At 37.9% G+C, this 22,133-nt stretch overlaps 1 long non-coding RNA gene across 6 annotated transcripts in view; it reads left to right on the top strand.

Annotated features, from left to right (window-relative positions):
- The window catches only part of LOC110350236 (uncharacterized), a 176,657-nt gene extending 163,147 nt beyond the window's left edge, over positions 1-13,510 (top strand). For 2 of the 6 annotated variants that reach the window (XR_015441373.1, XR_015441371.1), the window contains exons 2-5: positions 6,280-6,338; positions 8,809-8,917; positions 9,512-9,695; positions 11,322-13,510. This is a non-coding gene — a long non-coding RNA (uncharacterized LOC110350236). Of the gene's footprint in view, positions 1-6,279; positions 6,339-6,731; positions 6,807-8,808; positions 8,918-9,511; positions 9,696-11,321 lie in introns of all 6 variants that reach the window. The other 4 variants (XR_015441370.1, XR_002396680.2, XR_015441374.1 and 1 more) reach the window with 3 other exon arrangements.
- Positions 13,511-22,133: the final 8,623 nt, after the last annotated feature.

The raw sequence follows: 22,133 nt of genomic DNA, 5'->3' as shown, positions 1-22,133 counted from the left end.
AGGAAAAAGGATTTATTCAAACCTAGCTCCAAGGAGATGGTGGGCGCATTTGTCTCAAATTCCCTTCTCCCCATGTACAGGTAGGCAAGGGTCTTTCGTAGTAAGGAACAGAGGGGAGGGAGAATAGAGAGACAGCAAAGATCTCCACCCTTGCTTTCTCCACCACTTCCAGCCATCTTCAGCTCATCCTCCACTTCTGTGGAAAAGAAACCAGGCTCCAGGCTCCTGGGGCTGGCATCTGCATATTCTGTCACTTCTTTTGGAGCTGAGGCAAGGAGAGGGTATTGGCTATGTGCTCAGCTGGAAGAAGTTTGGAGAAGTTGCTTATCTCTAAAGAAAAAAAATCTAACTTTTAGAGTTTATTTTGGAATTCCAGTTACTCAAAAAGAGTAAATATTTCCTCATTTATAAGAAGAGCAAGTTTAAATTGAGGTTTAACGGTTTGGGAACTTGTCTCAGAGTGACACTGATTAGACAGGTAAATTATCTCCCAGGATGAGGCAACAGAATGGGTCTCCAATATCCAATGTCAAATAACAGGTGGGACTTGGTTCAGGAGAAAAACTTGCAAAATATTTGAGAATATACACCAGCCCTTGTGGCTGGATACTGTGAGAGCAGATAAATCTTATGTTCAGAACTTTATATTGGTGTTCTATTTTCCCATCATATTTACTAAATTTTTCCTTTAAAATATTTATTCATCTCAAACATATCAAGGAGAGACAAGGACAAAAGTATTTCTTTGCCCATGTATGAACCACCATACTTAAGAGACTTGGAGAGAATGGAAGGGATTGAGAACCCCAGGAGGGAGTCACATCTGAAAATGAAGGAGAGACAGGGCACAGTCACTTCTTACACACCTTCCAGACTGGCAGGCCTGTGTTTTGGGGAGTGAGTGGCTGGCTATTCCTTTCCATGTTCTCTGCTGAACAGGGGAGGGGAAGAACAAAGGGATCTTGAGCTGTAAGTCAGAAGAGCTGAGTTCTGACCCTACTGCTTATGCAACATTAAAATAATACTTGTTGGGCTGAGAGTGTATCTCATAGGTAGAGCACTTGCCTGTCATGAGCAAGGACCTGGGATCAGTCCCAGCACCAGCACCACCAATAAAAGTCTCTGGTGTTCACCATGACCCAACAGCTGCCTCCTTTGTCAACCTTGGTTCCTGCCACACCCTCCCTGTTTACCTCATCTGTTTGTGATACTCCTGCTTCTTGCCTGACCACGGTGCACGCTGTTTGCCCTATTTAGAATGCTCTTCCCACAGTGCTTTGCCCTGGCAGCCTCATTGTTCCCATCTCAGGTTCACATGCCACCTTTTCCAGGGCACCTTCCCTTCCAGGGACCTCTTTTTACCTGATCTCTTTGGACTCTTATTTACTTTCTGAAATTATCTTGTATATCTGTGCACTTTCTTGCTTATTGTTTGCCTTCCTCCCTCTAGGTTATCAGCTCCAGAGGGCCAGGTGCCTCATTTTTTCACTGCTGTTACTCACACTAGTGCATTTATAGGCATACAATAAACATTTGTTGAATGAATTGAATAAATGCTGGTGACACGAAAAAGAAAAATAGTTATATACATGTATATGAATGTGAATGGGTCTGCAAGCATTTATCTATGCCCTGATTTACTTCACAAAAGGGTTTGAGGTGGCTATCAAGAAACCTTTGACCTTGAATCTAGGAATCATTTAACTTCTTGTGTTGTTGATACTTAGGCACTTTTTTATGCAATTGTGATCTACTTATTCAGTTACAGTAATGGGTATAGATTTTACCTTCTGGTTCTCACAGACCATATAAAATGGCTGCTTCTTTTCTTCTTGTCAAACTATAATTAACATATTGCTATAATTGCTACTTATTTATCAAATTGGGCACTATTTCAATTATTTTTTGTATCAGTAGAATATAAAACTCTAAGAACAACTAAAAACAAATTATGTACTTTATCTGGAAAAACATCAGTGAGTTTTCTTCAACTTTGAAAGTCAATATTTCTCTAATGTAAAATTTTAATTAGCAAATTTGCATCTGTCATAATTCATAACCAGTGAAGATATATAAAAAGAGAAGTCAGATTAAAATATTTAAATTATTATAGACAGCTAAGTTAGGTAGAAATATTATAAGCAGTCAGACAGGGCTGGGCCCTCAAAGGAGTCAGTGCAGAGGATGAGGACACATTACAGCTGTGGCTGGAGGCACATCAGTAGAAAGCCAGGCCTCAAGATAAAGATGGAATGACTAGGCCTCCATGCTTCCCCAAGGGATAACCAATATACTATAATTGGTATCACCTGGTCCAATAAAGTCTAGATAGACATCACCTAGATAGAGTCTAGATAGATACTCACCCAGAGGACCTGATCCATCCCTTCCTAAAAAGGTCTTTATTCTTTCCATGTATACTTGCTACATGACCTGCTTCCCCATTGGATCAATATTACCTAAGTGGCTATACTGGTAATCTTATTGGTTGATTGTAGTTTTGACCCACATTGTACCACCTCATAATTTTGTTGCCACCTTGTGATTTTGCTCAATAAAACTTCCTTTGAGGAGTGGGCTCATTGACAATCCACTTTCAGGTCCCCTCCTGTCTCTTAGGACCTATCTCTCTCAATAAATGTTTTCTACACTTAACCTCCATTGTTCCTTAGAATTCATTCTTCAATTTTGGGGAACACAAACTCAGCATATCTGACATCTAGCAGGTTGGGAGTTATATTATTTCCCCTATGTCAAAATGACATAATTGTAAAGAAGATTGCCAAATCCCAAATTGCTTGCTGTTGCCCTGAAAGAATTCCTTTTGCCATTCAGGTGGTAGGGAAGATATATATAATTGAGTTTTTTTTTCCCGTGTGTATCGAAAGGTAGCAATTTATCATCAGAAGAATTAAAAAGAGTGAGACTATCATTTGAAGTGTAGTCTAGAAAGAACCACAGTACTTTGGGTTTTAATAAGTTCCTTATGTTTTAAATTGTTTTGGTTGACTGTTTCGTCACATGTGAAATTTGGGGATTGGACCATCAAACATCAACTTCTAGCTCTGAAATTCCAGGATCGATTGATAACTTTGCCTTCTTTTCCCCATCTCTTTTGGTTGATTCACAGAATGCCAACAGGCACCCCCAAGCTAATTTAAAGGTCCTAAAATAATTTTTTGTGAGTTTAGGGAACATAGAGAACAAGTTTCCAACAGAAGAGATGATAGGCAAAGTTCTCACCTGCTGAGGATATGTAGGCACATGTCACAGTCACAGTCAATGCAGACCCAAGTCTTCCCTGTGTATTCTGGTCAGCTTTCTGGAAATCATGTTCAAAGGGTAAACATGACAGGACATGAATTTGCCTTTTTTTTGGTACCGGGGATCGAACTTGGGTCCTTGCACTTGCACAGCAGGTGGCAAAACCACTGAGCTAAATCCCCGGCCCTAATGAATTTGCCTTTTGATGCTAAAAATAATCTCCCAGTTAGAACTGACCATTTATCAGCTGATCTCAACATTCAAGCTCCATGTGGGATAGGTTGTTTTCTACTTAACCATCTGCAATGCAGTTTTTCTCAAAGTGGTCTACGAACCTCACATATTAGAATCCCCTCAATATGTGACTAAAATGTCTCAGCTCCACTCCAGACTTCATCAAAATCTAGTGGAAGAAGATGGTATTTGCAGTATTTACTGATTCTCTCAGTGATTCTTATTCATACTCAGGTTTGAAAATCACCATGTTAATGAGTTGGAATACTTCCTAACCATAGTGTATATTTATCATATTTTCTCTATCCTTCCCATTGATGGACTTACTTAGATTGAATCCATGTCTTGGCTATTGTGGATAATGCTGCAGTTAACATGAAGTACAGATATTTCTTTGACATTTGGTATATGATGTGATATAAGTCTACTAGAGACCTCTGCAGTAGGTTCTAGTCTCCTGCCCAGTGGATGATGCAGGGTTGAAGAAAGATTCAAAGACAGAGTTAAAGAAAAAAATAGGGAGCCAGGATGACCAGTGCTGGGAAACCAGCAAAGGCCCTGGTCAGTCCCACCCACTAATTTTTATTGGTAATCAAATTGGGGTAAACGGTAACTACATTCGAGGATGTGAAATTGTGCAATTGCTATGAATACTAATGCAGGTAAGGCTTATAATGGAAAAGACAAAGCATTCTTGAACTAAGAACAGAGTAGACAAAATATAGGGTTTTAAGTAGAACCTTGTTCTTCTAGTTAGAAGGCTTTAGTTATGGGAGTGGAATTTTGGTGCAAGTTACTCTGACCTCGGCTACTATGTTATCTCGTATAGAGCCCCACAGCTTCACAGGTCATTGTTGTGGTCTCTGCTGTGTCTGTTAGCAGGAAGGTCACGCTAACCTGTGTGTTACCATGGTGCTTCTGAGCTGCTTCTATGAGTCCTATGAGCTTAGTCAGACTTGTGTCTTTTTTTTTTTTTTTTTTGGTACCAGGGATCGAACTCGGGTCCTTGCGCTTGTGCAGCAGGCGGCGGAAACCACTGAGCTAAATCCCTGGCCCTCAGACTTGCTTCTTAAAATGAGCTAATTGAGGGGTTAACTCTTCACAGCCCGCACTGCTTACATCCTGCTTTGGGCATAATCAATAAGGCTTTCCCCCATAGAAGTCCACTTTCATTCGTTTGCCTGTGTATATCTAGTTTTCCCGATAGCATTTAACAGACTGTCCTTTTTCCATTATGTGTTCTTGGAGGTTTTGCTATAACTCAATTAACTACAAATATGTGTATTTCTGGGCCTTCCATTTTGTTCCATGGTCTATGAATCTGTTTTTGCCGGTATCATGCTGTTACAATTATTATAGCTTTATAGTAGATTTTCAAATCAGATAGTGTGATGCCTCCAGCTTTGTTCTTTTTGCTCAATATTAGTTTTTAGAATCTTTAGTGGTTCTGTATGAATTTTAGAAGTTTTTTTCTATTTCTGTGAAAAATGTCTGATATTTTGATGGGAATTGCATTGAATCTGTAGATCACTTTGGCTAGTGTGGACATTTGAACAGTATTAATTCCTGTAGTCCATGAACATGGGATAACTTTCCATTTATTTGTGGCTTCAACTTCTTTCATCAATGCTTTACAGTTTTCAGGGTATAAATCTTTCAGGGTACAAATCTTTCCTCATTAGTTAAATATATTCCTAAATATTTTACTTTTTGTAGCTTTGTAAATATGATTGTCTTCTTGATTGTTGCTATTATATAGAAATGTTACAAATATTTTGATTTTTTGTATTCTGCAAACTTACAGAATTTAAAAAAATTAATTCAAACAGTCATCTTTAGAGTTTCTTAAATATGAGCATTTTTTCCAAGCACAAGGGATTAAACCCAGGACCTTCACTCTAAACTGCATCCCCAACCCTTTTAAAATTTTTAGACAAGTTCTTGCTAAGCCACCATGTTGCCCAAGCTGTGCTCAAACTTGTGATCTTCCTGCCTCAGCTTCCCAGAGTGTTGGGATTACAGGCGTGTGCCGCTATGCCCAGTTAGATGAATTTTATTTCTTTTTCTTGCCTAATTGTTCTAAATAGAACATCCAGAATATGTTGGATATAAGTTGCAAGAGTGGGTAACCTTGTCTGGTTTCTGATCTCAAGGGAAAAGTTCTCAAGTTTCCACTGTAGAGTATGATACTAATTCAGTGGTGTTAAAAATATTCACATTTTGTGCAACTAGTCTCCAAATTGATTTCATCTTGCCAAACTGAAGGTCTGTACTCATTAAAGGATGGCTTCTCATTTCTCCCTCCCAAACCCCTAGTGACCAATATTTTACTTTGTTCCTATGAATTTGACTATTCTAAATACCTCATGGAATATTTTTACTGTGTCTGATTTATTTCACTTAACATAAAGTCCTCAAGGATATCCATGCATGATCCTTTCATTCCAAGGCTGAATATTCCATTGTATGTATGTACATTTTGCTTATTCCTTTATCCATGGATGGTCACTTGAATCACTCCCAGTTTTAGGCTACTATGATATTGCTGCTATGAAGATGGATGTACAAATGCCTATTTGAGTTTTGGCTTTCAATGCCCAGAAGTGGAATTGTTGTATCATATCATAATGCTATTTTTAATTTTTTGAGGTACTGCCTTACTGCTTTTCACCACAGCTATAGCATTTTACATCCTTATCAATACTGTACAAATGTTCCAGTTTCTCCAAATCCATGTCAATTTGTTACTCTTAAAGATCATTAATCTTTTATTATTTTCAGGGACCTTCACCAGCAACATGTTTTGTGGAGATAAGAGTTCTGGAATAAAGTGAATATTTGTAAGTTTCTATAGCATCTTATTTTAATTCATTTTGATATATTCATATTTCACGTGATAGTTTTGTTTATTTAAATAAAGATAGTAAAGTAGAATTCATGTGTTTTCAGCCACACATGGACTCTATAATATAGCAAGTAATGACTTACTGTATATTAAGCTAAGAATAAAAGCAGATATTTGTATGATGATTCATACAGTGATGAGAAGCTTACCATGGGTCTTCAGATGTTGGCTCTCCTGATTCTCACAATGATTCTCCACTATGCAGCCAGTCGCCTTTCCCAAATGCAATACTGACCATTTCAGCCTTAATTTATGGGTTTTTCCATTACTTCCTGATGCCCATAGCATAAAATTTAACCTCCTCAGCATGGCACATCATCCTTTCTAGCCCATCTCTAGCTGCATCTGCCTTCCACCCTGAACAAGTCTGGTTGCTGACTACCACACCACCACATACCAGTCAGTGAGTATTGATCTCTGTATCTCCCTCTGGCTAGAACACCCTTCCCAACATCACTCAAGATTTTCTGGAAAAATTACTTGTATTGTTACTAAGACTCAGCTCATGTGTCACTTTTTTCATGATAACTGTCCTATCCCTCTTCTGTGGTGTCAGGGAGATGTCCTACTCTGTATCCCACTAAGTAGAAGTAACCTCTCCTTTCTGCCCTCTGTGATCAGGACAGAGTCTTCTCACAACACCCATCAGTTCTTACTGCATCATCTTCTAGTCCTGGCTTTATTTCTAGTCTGTTGGTTCCTTAAGAGCAGAGTCTGAGTCTAGTTTAACTGTGACATCTCTCTGTGACATGTGATCAGCACTTAGTAGATGTTCAATGCATGTATATTGAATGAAGACTTGAACAAATGGATCAGTGAGTGGATGGGGAGTAGGTGAGTGGATGGCTGAATTAGATAGGACAGGAATTCCAACAAGATTAAAAGTGATTATGTGTGCTTCCCAAGATTGTATCACAGTAATTTGGGGGCTAAAACTCAAACACACAGATCTTCTAGTAGATTGCCTTTTCCTCTTTACAGAGCTGCCTTCTAAAATTAAAATGCTCTGCCTAGAGGTAAGCTCAATGGTAGAGACATGCTAACCATGCATGAGGTCCTGGATTTGATCTCCCAACACTGCAAAATAACAACAATAACAATAATTTAAATGTCAACACTTAAAGCACTGAACAAAAGGACAGTAATGCAGTTACTTGAATTATATGCTGAGCCTTTATTTGTTTTGTTTTGATACTGGGGATTGAACCTAGGGCCCTTACACTGACCTACATCTCCAGCCTATTATATCTTTTTTATTGAGACATGGTCTTGCTAAGTCACTACATTGACCAGAGTGGGATCAAACTTGTGACTGTCCTGCCTTGACCTCCCAAAGTGCTGGGATTACAGGTGTACACCACCATGCATCACCATGTGACTGCTGAGTTTTGAATAGATGGCTAAAAATAATCTGATTTCTTAACACACATAACTGGATTTCTATTTCCTTATGCTCCTACCTTGTCTCATTTATGAAATATTTCCTTAAAATTCAGCCAGGAATCCCTATAAAGTAGTTTTCTTAATGAAGTATTGATATATTAACACCGTCCATAATCAAGCTGCTACAAAAATTTTCAACTTTTCCCTTCAAAGTGTATTTCACAATGATTTCTTCCTCTTTACATTTCCCACTGCCATCTCAGTGGTTATGAAAATAGCAGGGCTTTGGATCCAGAAACATAGATCTGCATTGCTTTCTTGGAATCAGCACTCCCTAGATATGTGATCCTATCAAGTCACCTCACCTGTATGAGCCTCAATTATTTTATTTACAAAATGAGAATACTTACATTCACTCCACAACATTGCTATTAGTATGAAGGGAGATAATATAGCCCCTATATTTGGCCCATATTATGGTAGGTGGGAGAAAACATGTCGTTTCTTCCTCACGTGAATTCAACTCATTAAAAAATGCAACCTTGCATTTTTCAGAATGTAATTAGATCTATTCAAAGAGCAAGTCTTGTCTTCCAGGCAGACTGAAGCTTCTAAAGGGCAAGAATCACAATCTCACACATTCTAAATAAATACTTGCTGATTGTTAATCATTTTCATCAGATATATACTTATAAAATACTTTTCAGTTAACATTTATGGGTTATCACTATAAACCTCAAATGAAGGTAGACACAAAGGAAATAAGGTGACTTATTATGGCCTTTGCATGTTGTCATCATGCTACATCTCTATGGCTGAAGCTTAGTCAGAGAAGCAGAAATAAAACTCATTTGGCTTTTAGACTGACTCCATTCTTGATGAGCTCTGGAAGAATGAGATTTAAGATTAGATTACACAGTCCTCTCAGAGCCTACTGTCTAATACATACTGTATTTACTTTTTAGTTTGCATATATGTGATTAAAGCAACCATTTGAAATGGATATTTACATGTGTTCTCAGAGCCCCAACAACTATCAGTTTGAAGTCTAGGATGCCTGGTCTCCTTACACAAAATGAGGAGTCTCCTATTTGAGTAGTCAATAAAGAGGAGCTACATTCGGAGTTTCATGTATGTTTTCTTATTTGATCCTTACAATGATCCCATAAGTTCATTATTATCTCCATTTTATCAATCTAAACAACAGCAACAACAACAACAACAACAAATTGAGCTCCATAGGCTGAGTTTTGATCCAGTGTCCCATCAATTTAATTTGCAGATCCAAGATCCAATCCCCAAACCCCTGTCATCGGGTGGAGTAGGGATGCGCAGTGCTTTCCAGGTTCCTATTGTCTTATTCAATGAATTGATCAGGATAATTAGTGAATGTGAAAGATTACTGTTTATTTTAGGGAATAGAAAGAAAAAAAGAAAAAGAAAGGAGGCGCTTGGGAGAAAGGGGTATATTGAAGGCAAAAGAGAAGATACATCCTACAAGCAGAATGAGTGCTAAGAACAAGAGTCCTTTGCTGCCATCTTTTTGTGTCTTCTGTGATAGTTGATCCAAGTGGTCTCACTTGTTCTCACACTAGAAGATTGGCATCAGGTGCCAGGTTTGGGCGTGTTCTCATGTCAGAAGGTTGCAGGGCTTGGCTTGATCCTGTGTCAGGCTTGGGAGCTGCTACTCTGTGCCCCAGGTTAACAAATCTCTTTAACTGGCAGGTTGCGCCCAACTGCTCCAGCCATGCTGCCATGCCCCAACCTCTTACTTCACTCCTACTCTTAAAATAGTGTCAATATTTTGCAAGGAAAATCAAAAGATAAGAAAATGGAAACAAATAAGCTGGAATGATGTATGTAAACTTAAGAATGAAGTCCATTGGAGGCATGGGTAGTATAAAACATAGTAAGTAATTCATATATGTATATATATATATGTGTGTGTGTATATATGTCAGATAAGTATATATAATTATAGCTATCTCTCTCTATATCTATCTATCTATCTATCTATCTATCTCTCTATCTATCTATCCAGAAAAGGAATATTTTTAAAGGAAGAGAGATAGTTATAAAATTTTTTTGGGAGAACCTATATTTGCTCAGGAAAATATTTTTGAAATAAATTGTAAATTGTTAAAAAGACTAAAATATTTAAATTAATAATAGCTCTATCAGGCTAGCCAGTCTGTTTGTTACATTATCGCATACATGCACACACTGGAAAGTTCTAATATTACCCTACAAATGTTTGATTCAGAGACATTTGGGTACTGAGCTTTTGGGTGCAGGCTCCTCAATCTGACTTGCAAGTCTCTGTCTACTTTGGGCATCTACTTTCCTGAATGGACGTGAACTCTCAGTGTCAAGCAGATGTTCACCAATGTATAGTTATGGACTTTATAGCTTAAGAAAATATATGAAGATTTATCTCTTAAATTAAGGAGTGAGAATCATATCTGGGTAAAAGCAAGACACCTGCATCATGGTAACTAAGTGAGAATTTAGATCATTTGCCCACCTGAACTAGAATCTTTCTGTCCTAAAAGTCCTAAAGTCCAGGAACCCTCTTCATCTTTGCCATGAGAACAAATGTCTTGAAGCTTAGCAAAAATAAGTTATTCATGTGCATCTGGTGATATTTTAATTAGTGGTGTGACTTATCCCTTGTGCATATTTGATACTCAGCTTCATATAGATTTTATAGTATTATACTGCAGATTTCCACTTTGACTCCTAAAGTATAGATCTATTGCAACAATAAAATTAATTTTTAAAATCCTTGCTTAGGATTTGACTTTTCTGGTATTTTGCTTAATTTAATTGGTAGTTACTTTTATTGGTTAGTGATTTGGCTTCTCTTTCAATTTTAGGGCTTGGCAGAAACAGTGGGAAAGTCATGTGACCATCATTTATGCCCAATAGTAGCATGTTCTTTTCCCAGAATCAGCCCCTCCTCTTATATGCAGCACATCCCTGCTGACTGGTTAGCTTTTAACCCTTTCAGTTCCATGTTCGATACCCTGCAACATTTCCTTGGTGCATCAAGCAACTTTCTCATACTGGAAAACACAATTGAACCTGAGAAACTGTAATGTTTTTTTCATTGAACAATGTGTTCAAGATTTAGGTATTAAAGTAGTATCACATTTGTACTGAAAATTTTTCTTAATGTATTTGTTAATAATAAAAATGGGCCTGGGATGGGGATTTAGCTCAATGGTTCCACTGCATGCCTCGAAAGTGCAAGGTCCCGAGTTTGATCCCTGGTAACCCCTCCCCCTCAGAAAAGGGCCCTAAAACCGTGGTCAATATGACCTGAATAAAAACGTATACTTATTTTTACACCATACAAAGTGGCACAAGATTTTAACACTGGTAAGCTGTGTATGATGCTTTTTTGTGTTCTAAAAAATTTTCCCCCTTCTTTGGATATTTATTTTCAAAAATATTTCACTAATAGATTACTCTTTCAATCAGAAAAATAAAGTTTAAAATTCTTGTCATTCCTTTCTCTCTCTCTCTTTCCTAGGACTGGAGATTGAACCCAGAGCCTTTGCACTGAGCTACATCCACAGCCATTTTTTTATTTGTTTGTTTACAAGGTTTCACTAAGTTGCCCAGGTTGGGCTCGAACTTTCCATCCTCTTGTCTCAGCTTTCCAGAGTGCTGGGATTACAAGTGTGTGTCACCATACCAAGGTGGGTTATGCTCTGTGAGATGAATTCTGTACACAGTAAATAAAGATGAAACTGATTCTAAAGACAGCTTCACATTATGTAAGATTTGTATCTTGTATTGAAGAGTTAAAGTATCTAGATTCCTCAGTGGATGCTTGTTTGTGCCCCTATTCCACCTCCCCTCAACCCACCTCTGATTTCATTCATGTCCGGTAGCCTTGTGCCCCGACAGCATGTCACCTTCAGTGTCCACCTTGAGGGTTCTTCAGAAGAAACCCTCAGCCACAGTGAGAGTGAGATTGTGTGGATCAATGTCTCAGCTTTCCAATCTTTGGTGGAATGTTTCTCAAGTATATTCAACACAGTTCCTCAAAGGGTCCTATATTGGTTGCCTGTTGCTGGGCAACAAATTTCTTCAAATAATGGTTTAAAATATTAGGCATTTTTTAGTTCACAGTCTCTTTGAGTCAGGAAGCAGAAGTAGCCTTGCTAGGTGGCCCTGCCTTGGAATGTCTCACAAGGTGTTCATCCACGTGTCACCCAAGGCTGCAGTCATCTGAGGTATGACTGGATCTGGAGGACCGCTTCCAAACTCACATGACTGGATAGGAGGCTTCAACTGAGGAGGTGTCACCTTGCCACATGGACCCTTTCATAAGGCTCCTTATCATTGGGCTTCCCCCAGATGAAGCATCTGAAGAGAAAAGGGCTATCTTGGAGCCTGGCTGCCACAGGTCACCAGCAGGAGCAAGTCCTGGATGTCCATTAACTCATCATGTATTTTGTTATTGTCTTTTTCTTCTTCCCTGTATGACTCATTTCTACTTTCTAACCCCAATCCCACTTCCAGTGACTTGCCTAAACCTTAGCTTGACTTGGGTTTGCATTTCAGAGAAACCCAAAGTGAGAGAAACCGTGGCCCATTGTGCGAAATGTCTATCAGGATCCTCCTGGAATTTTGTTAATTCAAAAATAAATGCCAGTTATTGCATGTATTCAGCTTTTTACTTTGAAATAATTTAAAACATACACATAAATGACAGTAATATTATAAAGAATTCCCATGCCAGGCATGGTGCATACACCTGTAATCCCAGCTCTCTAGGAGGCTGAGGGAGGAGGGATGCAAGTTTGAACCTAGCATGGGAGATTTAATGAAACCCTGTCTCAGAATAAAAAATAAAAAAGGGCTCATGATATAGCTCAGTATGAAGGCCTTGAGTTTAATTTCCAGTACCACACACACCCACATACACAAACAGAACTCCCAAATACTGTACCCACATCTACCGATTCTTAGTATTTTTGCTGTATTTTTAAATTTAAATTTTTTTCGGAACCATTTGAAAGTAGGTTGTATTTACCATTCCCTGTGTATTAATCAGGGGCCTCCAGCAAAACAGTACCACTACAATATGTATGTTTGTGTGTGTGTGTGTGTGTATGTGTGTGTATGTATATGGAGATTTATTATTATACAGAATTGGCTTCTGGAATTATGGACACCAGAGAATCCAAACTCTGTAGTGTAGGCAACAAGTTGGAAATTTGAGAGTTGGTGGTGCAGATGAAGTCCAAAGGCCATCTGTTGGAGAATTGCTTCTTGCTCAGGGAAGTGGGTCTTTTTTTCTATTCAGTCCTTCAGTTGATTGGGGGAAGCCAGCCACATTATGGAAGACAATTGCTTACACAAAATTCATCAATTTAAATATTAATCTCATCTCCAAACACAAAGTCTGCACATAAAATTAATCACTAAAGTTCATTCTTGTCAGTCTGGAATACATATGCACCTCCTTAAACCATACTTTGAAGACAATGACAAGATGATACTTACCCCTAACATGATACATATGTGAAACCAAAAATGTACTAACTCTTTTGCTAGAAGAGCATACCAAGTCCTTGGATGATGTTTTCTCCTCTCTTTGATATCTTGGGACTTGAATACAGTCATGTAAATTTAACAGTATTTAAATCATATGATACAAAGTCAATACATCTTATGTTACATGATATGGGGAGAAGAAAGGAAGAAAACAAAGACTATATATATACACATTATATATATATATACACATTATATATATATACATTTTATGTATGTATATATACATTATATATATATTATATTGGGCCAGGGATGTAGCTTGGTACTAATCCTTGGTACTAAAAAAAATTATATGTAAATATAAAATATACAAACAGAAATAAAACAAGTTTTAAAGAAAATATACATACATAGTCATAACAAAATAAGGAGGAAATACTCATGACAGTTGTAGCCCTTCTATAACTAGTTATATGTATGTGTGTATATATAATTGTGATACAGTATATCATATTTCTTTATTCATTCTTCCACTGATGGGCACCTAAATTAATTCCATGTCTTGGCCATTGTGAATAGTCTGCAGTAAACACACTAGTACAGATATCTCTTTGACATACTGAGTTCAGTTCCATAGGGTACACAGCCAGTAGTAGGGTGGCCAGATTACATGATAGTTCTACTTCTAATTTTTTTTCAGGAATCTCCCTATTGTTTTCTATAATGACTGTTCTAATGTACATTCCCGCCAACAGAGTATAACAGTTCATTTTTCTCTACATGCTTACTAGCATTTTTCATTTTTTTGTCCTTTTTTATAATAACCATTTTAACTGAGGTGATATGATATTGTGGTTTTGATTTGCATTTCCTTGATAATTAGTGATGTTGACTGTTTTTCATATTCTTGGGAGCCATTTATATGTCCTCTTCTGAGAAATGTCTATTCAAGTCATGTAACTATTTTTAAATCAGAATTTTTTCCTGATGAATATTGAGATCTTTGTATATTCTGTATATCAATCTCTTATAAGATGAATAGTTTATAAATATCTTCTCCCATTCTGTAGGTTCTTCATTCTGGTTTTTGTTGTTGTTTGTGTGTTTAATTTTTGGTTTGATGTAATCTCATTTGTAAATTTTTGCTTTTGGGGTCATATCCAGAATAAACGTTGCCTGAAGTATTTCTCCTATACAATATTGTCTTCTAGTAGTTTCACAAGTTTTAATCTTACATTTATTTTGCTGATCCATTTTGAGTTGATTTTTTAAAATCTATAGTGAGAGATGGTGCCTATTTTCTTCCTTCTGCATAAGGATATCCAGTTTTCCTAGTACCATTTATTAAAAGATTTTCCTTTCTTTGATATATTCTCTTGTCTTTGTTGAAAATCAGTTGGTTGTAAATATATGGATTTATATCTGGGTCCTGAATTCTGTTCTGTTGATCTGTGTTTTGATACCAGTGCCATACTGTTTTGGTTTCTATCAATTTATAGCACTTTTTGAGTCAAGTATTGTGATTCCTTCAGCTTTGTTCTCTTTACTTAAGATTGCCTTAGCTGTTCAGGGACTTTTTGTAGTTCTGTACAAATTTTAGGAAGAATGTTAATGTGAAGAATGTTATTGTTATTTCAATAGGAATTGGACTGAATCTATATTGCTTTGACTACTGTATTTTAACAATATTAATTCTTCCAATCCATGAACATGGAATGTCTTTCCAGTTTTTGTGTCTTCTTTAATTTCTTTCATTAATGTTTTGTAATTTTCATCATAGAGATCATTCCCTTTCATGGTTAAATTTATTCCTAAATATTTTTGGAGCTAATATAAGTGGAATTAGTATCTTGATTTCTTTCTTAGAAATTTGTTATTGATGTATAAAAAACTAATGACTTTTGTATGTTGACTTTGTATTCTGTAACCTTTCTGAATTCATTTATCAATCCCAACAGTTTCTTGGAGGAGTCTCTAGGTTTCTCTCTATATAAAAGAATGCCATCTGCAAATGGTGATAATTTAACCTTATCTTTTGGGGCTATAATATTATTTGTTGGCATTTTTTTCTTTCAGGACTTTATATCATCCCATTCTAATGGTTTATAAGGTTTCTTCCTAGAAGTCTAATGGGCATTCCTTTATGTGTGACTTAATGTTTTTCTCTTGCTATTTTTAGAATTCTCTCTTTTGTACTTTTGGCATTTTGATTCTATATCCTTGGAGAGGATTTTTTTTGTTGTTGTTGAATCTGTCGGGGGTCCTATGAGCTTCCTGGATCTGGATGTTCATATCTTTCCAATGATTTTGAAAGTTTTCAGCAATTAGTTTGTTGAATAGATTTTCTATGCCTCTTCCTGTCTCTTCTTTTTATAGCATTCCTATAGTGCACAGGCTTGCTTGCTTAATGGTGTATCATAAGTCTCAAAGACTTCTTTCATTTTTTTAAAATTGTGTTTGTCTAACTTTTATTTTTAAAATACCTGCCTGTAAGCTCAGAAATTCTTTCTTCTCCCTGACTTAATCTGCTGTTGAGGCTCTCAACCATATTTTTTATTTCATTTATTGAGTTGGGGTTTTGTTTTGTTTTGTTTTGTTGGTACCAGGGATCGAACTTGGGTCCTTGCACTTGCAAGGCAGGTGGCAGAACCACTGAGCTAAATCCTTGGCCCTATTTATTGAGTTGTTAATCCCAAAGTTTCTGCTTGATTCCTTTTTATTATCTTTGCTGAATTTCTCATTCATATCATGAATTGTCTTCTTACTTTTGTTGAGTCATCTAACTGTATTTTCTTGAATCTCATTAAGTTTTCTTAAAGCTATTATTTTAATTTCATTGTCAAGTTACTTGCTGATTTCCTTTGGGGGGTATCTATTGCTGGAGAATTATTGCGTTCCTTTGGAGGCCTTATGCTATCTTGTTCTGCATCTTCTTGTGTTCCTGTCTTGGGATTTGTGCATCTGTCAGGACAGTTGCCTCTGTTTTATAGAGTGCAGCTTCTTCATCTGTAAGTAAGATTTTGTAATATGTGCAGTTGCCTCAGTCTCTTAGGTTTTAGGGGCTCTGCAGGGGTTGTACTGTTGACTGGGATACAAGCCTCTTAGATGAGGTGAGTTTGCCAGCAGCTTGGGGTATGGTGTGTCTGGCTGTGACTAGGGGGCACCCATCTGTCTTTGAAGGTCATATGGCATCAGGACCAGATTGGGTCCGGATGGGTGTAACATAGCAAGCTACACAGTGGAGTGGGGTGCTTATCAGTATCTAAGAGAAGTGCAGTGTTTAGGATGGCTATCAGTATCTAAGGTGCATTCATGGGGCCTTTGGAGGCCAACCTGCTCAGAGAAGCTGTCCAGATACTTCCCATGGCTGACAGTGGGAAGGCCTGTAGGTGGCTCATCTGCTTCTGAGAGAATTAGTGAGCTAATTTTCCTGGGATGGATTACTTACCTGCTCCTTGGGCCATAGGAGGATGGGAGGGCTCCCTAGTTGCTTCTCTGGGGCCTCAGTGAGCCAGGCAACTCAAGGAAGGTTGCTTGACTTCTTCCTAAGGTTATGGATGGGTGGACAGTGCTGCCCATTTTCTCACCAAGGCCTCTGTTCCCTGAGCTATGAAGGGCAGGTTGCCTGGCTACTTCCCATGGCTGAGGATGGTATGTGGGGTCATCTGGCTCTTTGGAGACAGGAAAAGTGGGTTGGGCTGCCTGTTTCCTGGGTCCTCTACAAGCTATTTCACTCAAACTGTTTCCAGAGGCTGTGGAGTGGGGACTAGTGAGTGAGACTATCGACCTGGTTTACAGGGTTGGGTTGGCAGAACTGCTGGGGGCAGCTGCCAGGCTGCTTTATGGTACCCTGGGTGGATGAGGTCTCAGAAGGTGTTGTGCATGATCATGGACTGAAACCTTCCAAACTGTGAACCAAAATGACCCTTTTCTCTTTATAAGTTGATTATCTCAGATATTTTATTATAATATTAGAAAACTGACTACAGAATGTCTCTACCAAATCTATTATCCATGGACTTACAGAATACCTTACCCACCACCACGGATTAGAGAGAGTAATCAAGGTGAAGATTGATGGAGAAACTAGGTCTTCTGGCTGGGCTCGAGACCCTGTGCCCATGTGTGGATAAAGTGGCCTTGTATTATTTCTCTTGTAGGAGCCCGTGCACTGTGGTTTTGAAACCTGTTGGTAAAATCTTAACTGGAGCTAAAGTTAGATTGGGAAGATAAGGTAATGTAACCAATGATAGGTTGAGGTGAAAGTTTAGATGAAAACTGAGATTTTTCTGGAACATATTTTATATGAAATGGCCATGTCTCCTTTACCTGAATATATTATTGGGGTGAATATTATGTCCTATTGTAGATTCTTCCTCTACCTAACATTGTAAGACAGAAGTCGTGTAAGTTTGCTCTCAAGTCAGTCTTGATTGGACATGCTGAAGAAAACTACTTGAAATGCCTAAGCCCACACAGTTGGTTAATTTTAAATGATATGGATTATCTTGTTGGTAAAAAGATTTGCCACTTTAATCCATGACATGCTAGAAGCTGGTACTGGTACTAGTGAATTCACTGCACAGTAGCCCTGTGTGACCTGTGAAAAAGACAAATGGCTCATGGAGTCTAGTGACAGAATATGGAGGCTCAGCTGTCCCAAACAGGGTTTCAACAATACAAAAAATTCAACAGGCTGAAGGAAACTGATCTCAGTGTTTGATCTTATAAACACTTTCTTCTCTATCTGAAGCTCAGAATGAGCCAACCTCAGTTTGCTTTCACATGGGAAGGATCCCAATTTACATGCCAAATAAAACTGGTTAATAAATTCATTAAAGGCATGACATCCTGCCCAAACAGTGAAATTCTTAAAAATAACTTGGGCAGGAACCACCTGGGACATTCCACAAAACAGCTATTGCTACTTACACTTAGAACCAAATAAAAAGACCAACGTTTCATTGGTTTATCTTAATACTGGAAAATATACATGTCAAATCTAGAACTATTACAAGCTATGAGAAGACTAGGAAGAAATCTGTGATTGAGTAAGGAGCTGAACAAAAATGGGCCATGTCTGAATGTAGCTCTCTCAGAGCCTTTGGTCCATTTCATTTTCTCTCAGAGACAACATTAGAAATGTAAGTGACTCACACTCAATCAGACTTGGACTTTATAGCAGAAGCCAATGAGTACTTCCTAGCAGTGAGTTTTGGGATTTGGGACCAGAACATTTCTAGATGCTGCCTCTGGTACACACTGTATTAGAGACAATTACTAGCTTGCTATTGGGCATTAATTGAGACCGTCTTGGTGACTAAAAAACATAAAATAACCATGAAGCCCAAGATATCCAAAATGTCGTGGGTAACAAAATAAGAAACACTCTTGTCAGAGATGTTAGAGAAACACTCTAATAAGGAAGGCAACACTCAGAAGAGTTCCATAATAAAATGGAAATGATTTACACAGGATGATGCAACCAGGGAAATGCAAGGAAGTATCACTGTATCTGGGGAAAAGTAATCTCTTTTACCCTAGAACTGTCCTGGAACCATTCAACACCTACCACAACTACAGTGTCATGACCAGCTCCCACTCAATAAACAAAGAATTGCTTGATTTACAGATGACAGTTCCAAGATAAATACTATGTCCTATTTGGAAAGCTACTACATTAAGACCAGAGAATGGAAAGAGTATGGTTAAAAAAAGACGAAGAAGAAAATGTCTTGATGGGCTAAACTGTGTACTATTTTCCTAGCATTAATGGAAGAATTGAGCAATGACAAAAGCACCTGTGTTTGAGGTTTCACTTACTCATGGGCATTAGTGAATGGACTAGAGCTATAGTTTGGATATGGAATGTCCCCAAAAGCCCACGTGTTAAAGACTTGGTCTCCAGCTCATGGTGCTGTTGAGAGTGGAAACTTTAAGAGGTGGGGTCTAATGGCAAGTCACTGAGAGCATGCCATTGAAAGGAATAGTGGGAGCCCAGTCTTTTGCTCTTCCTTTTTTCACTTCCTAACCAGAAGACGAAAAGTTTTGCTCTGCAATGTGCTCCTGCCATAATGTTCTGCCGTGGACCTAAAGAACAGAGCCAACCTATCATAAGCCAAAACATCCAAAACCAAGCCAAAATAACTCCTTTGACCAAATAAGTTGATTATCTCAGTTATTTGTTACAGCAACAGAAAGCTGACTAATTCACCTTGTCATATGGTCAGATAGATAAGCAAAGAAAACTGAATGCCTAAATGGGATGAGGCCTTTTTGAAAATCACTCTGGGAATTTTAGGGTGATAGTCATCAGAAGAACCACTTTCTAGGTTCGAAAAGGGATAGAACTAACTGAACCTTCTGATGCACTCCCTTGAGATGAATACCTGGATCCACAAAACTAGTGGAGATGGGAGGTCTGAGGCAATGCTGAGATGGGGTGAATTTGGGCACATTGCTCCAGATACCAACACAATGTCCACAAGAGTTGCTCTGTCTGCCAGAAAAACAGGCAGAGATTCTACATGGCTAAGGAGAAGATTCTCTGGGAAAGACCCTGCATATAGCTGGCAAGTAGATGATATTGGGGCAATGTTGGTGGACCCAGGAAGCTATCAATGGGTCCTGACAGAAACAAACATTGAGCAGACTTTGCATACTCAGTAGCAGAAAGTGTCAGAATTGAATTAAATTGTTGGATATCTAGCTAGTAGTCACAAAAAAACTGCTTGGTATGGGAAAAACCCCATTTGGTGGCCAGAAGTGAAGAGGTGTGAGTGTTGAATGAGAGTACAGAGAATCACAGTTTGTGTTTTCTGTACAGGTTGAGAAAGTGCATGTAAGACTACTGACACAAATGGCACACAGGGAATTCTCAATAAATATTAGTCTTTTTTTCACTCAAAAACATTTTCTGAGAAATTTGTATCTTTGATAACTGATAAATAATTCAATCCTAAGAAGAATGGGAATAATAGCTAAAATTGTATACACATACACAGATGAGATGATGTGTTTTGACTCAAAATAATTTGTATAGTGGGAAGGGTAGGGGAAAGGAAAGAAGGGAAAAGAAAAAATATGAGAAAAGGAAAAAATGGAAACAAAATCTTTGTAATAGGGAAGGGGGGGGGGGTGGGGGGAGGGCAGGGAAATGGGGAAAAAATAAGAACTAAGATACATCATGTAAAGGTAGATTCCAACGATGAATGTAACTGTATTGTATACCTAAAATGTACCAATAAACTTAATGAAAAAATATATATTAAAAAATAATAATTTGTATAGCAAATGCGTAGACATATAGCTAAAACAGATTGTTGAAGCTGGGTGATGGGCACATGGTGACACATATTCTCACTCTTTTCAAAGTACAGAGACACACCAAATCAATTATTCTCAAGTGCCTACTTAATATTACATTTCTTCAGATTTAGGTCACTTAGTTTCAAAAATAGTAGAATGAGACAGTAAATCTTGAGATTCTGATAATCATAGAAGTCCACTTTCTGTGGCTTTATGATGAATTTGGCAGCAAATTTTCAACATTTATTTAGAATTGTGCCTTGATAAAAATTGTGTCCATGTACAGTGGTGCCTTGTTTCACAAACTTAATTCATTCCCTGCTTCTGGGGAAGATGGCCACGTTTGTTTTTGTGTGAGGAAGATGGCCACAGTCGTGTTTGTCAGCCAATGCAGAGCTTGCTAACAGAAGCAAAATTTTGCCAAACACTGCTATTTGAGAACCGAGTTGTACACATACAGAAGTATTCGTGAACCAAGGTATTACTATATTTGACCATTTGGAATATGTTGGAATAGTGAATAATTTATCCATATCATGCTTATTCTATCACTTAGGCATCCATAAAACTACATTTATATAATGTGGCTCTTAAATATACTAATCTACTCAAGTAAAAATTAATAGGTATTCAAATATTGTTGGTACAATGAAATCTCTTTAGTTTAAATTTCTATTTCTTTTTTTGTTGTTGTTGCCAAGGATCGAACTTGGGTCCTTGCACTTGCAAGGCAGGCGCTAGAACCACTCAGCTAAATGCCCAGCCCTAAATTTCTATTCCTAATAGCTCATTTCTGACAGCTGAACAGTAAAATTTTTTTGAATTATTTTATGACGTTGGTTAAGAGAAACAAATATAAACAACAGGGAATTTACAAGTTTTCAAGTTAGAGAACCCTGGCCATTATTTAGCAGACTTCTGGAACTGTCTTAAAATGACTTTTCAGATAAATAGAAGCATTTGTTTCACTCTTCTTGCTTCCTCCAAAATTTTGCCCCTTTAACTATCTTCTCTTCCAATTGTATATTCAGTCTCTGTCTCCATGTTCTTACTTTTTCTGCTTTTTGTGAACTGGTTGCATTTGATAGGACTTAATATACAACAAACTCTTCCCATACACAAGAACTCTTGTTGATGCCCAGAAGAGGACAAGACCATGCACTCTAGGTGTGACAACAAGGTGGATAGAGAAAGCAGTGACTGCAAATGTGGACTCCATGGGAGAGGCCATGAATTATGGCACTAATCTGCCTGCAAGCTGCTTCTCAGATGGCCATCTGTAGGCAGCATATTCCAAGGTACATCATAGCAGATGTGTATTTCATAATGACAGACAAATCTCCTGAGCAACTCTGATCAGGTCAGCAAGAAACTGATAAATAATAAATTACACAGAGAAATTAAATATTAGCAAAGGGCTCACGTAGTTCTCTTTAAGCCCAAAGTCTACTCTGTTCCATTTCTTCATGATCCATGTATTCCTTCATGGTCCCTCTGCCTGCTCTCCTGACACAAGGAGCTGAAA

This window comes from Heterocephalus glaber, unplaced genomic scaffold (genome assembly GCF_053883595.1).
Source record: "Heterocephalus glaber isolate CG9 unplaced genomic scaffold, H.glaber_assembly_v1.0 deba00001509, whole genome shotgun sequence".
In the NCBI taxonomy this organism is placed as follows: Eukaryota; Metazoa; Chordata; class Mammalia; order Rodentia; family Bathyergidae; genus Heterocephalus; species Heterocephalus glaber.
This window is presented reverse-complemented; position numbering and strand designations above follow the sequence as displayed.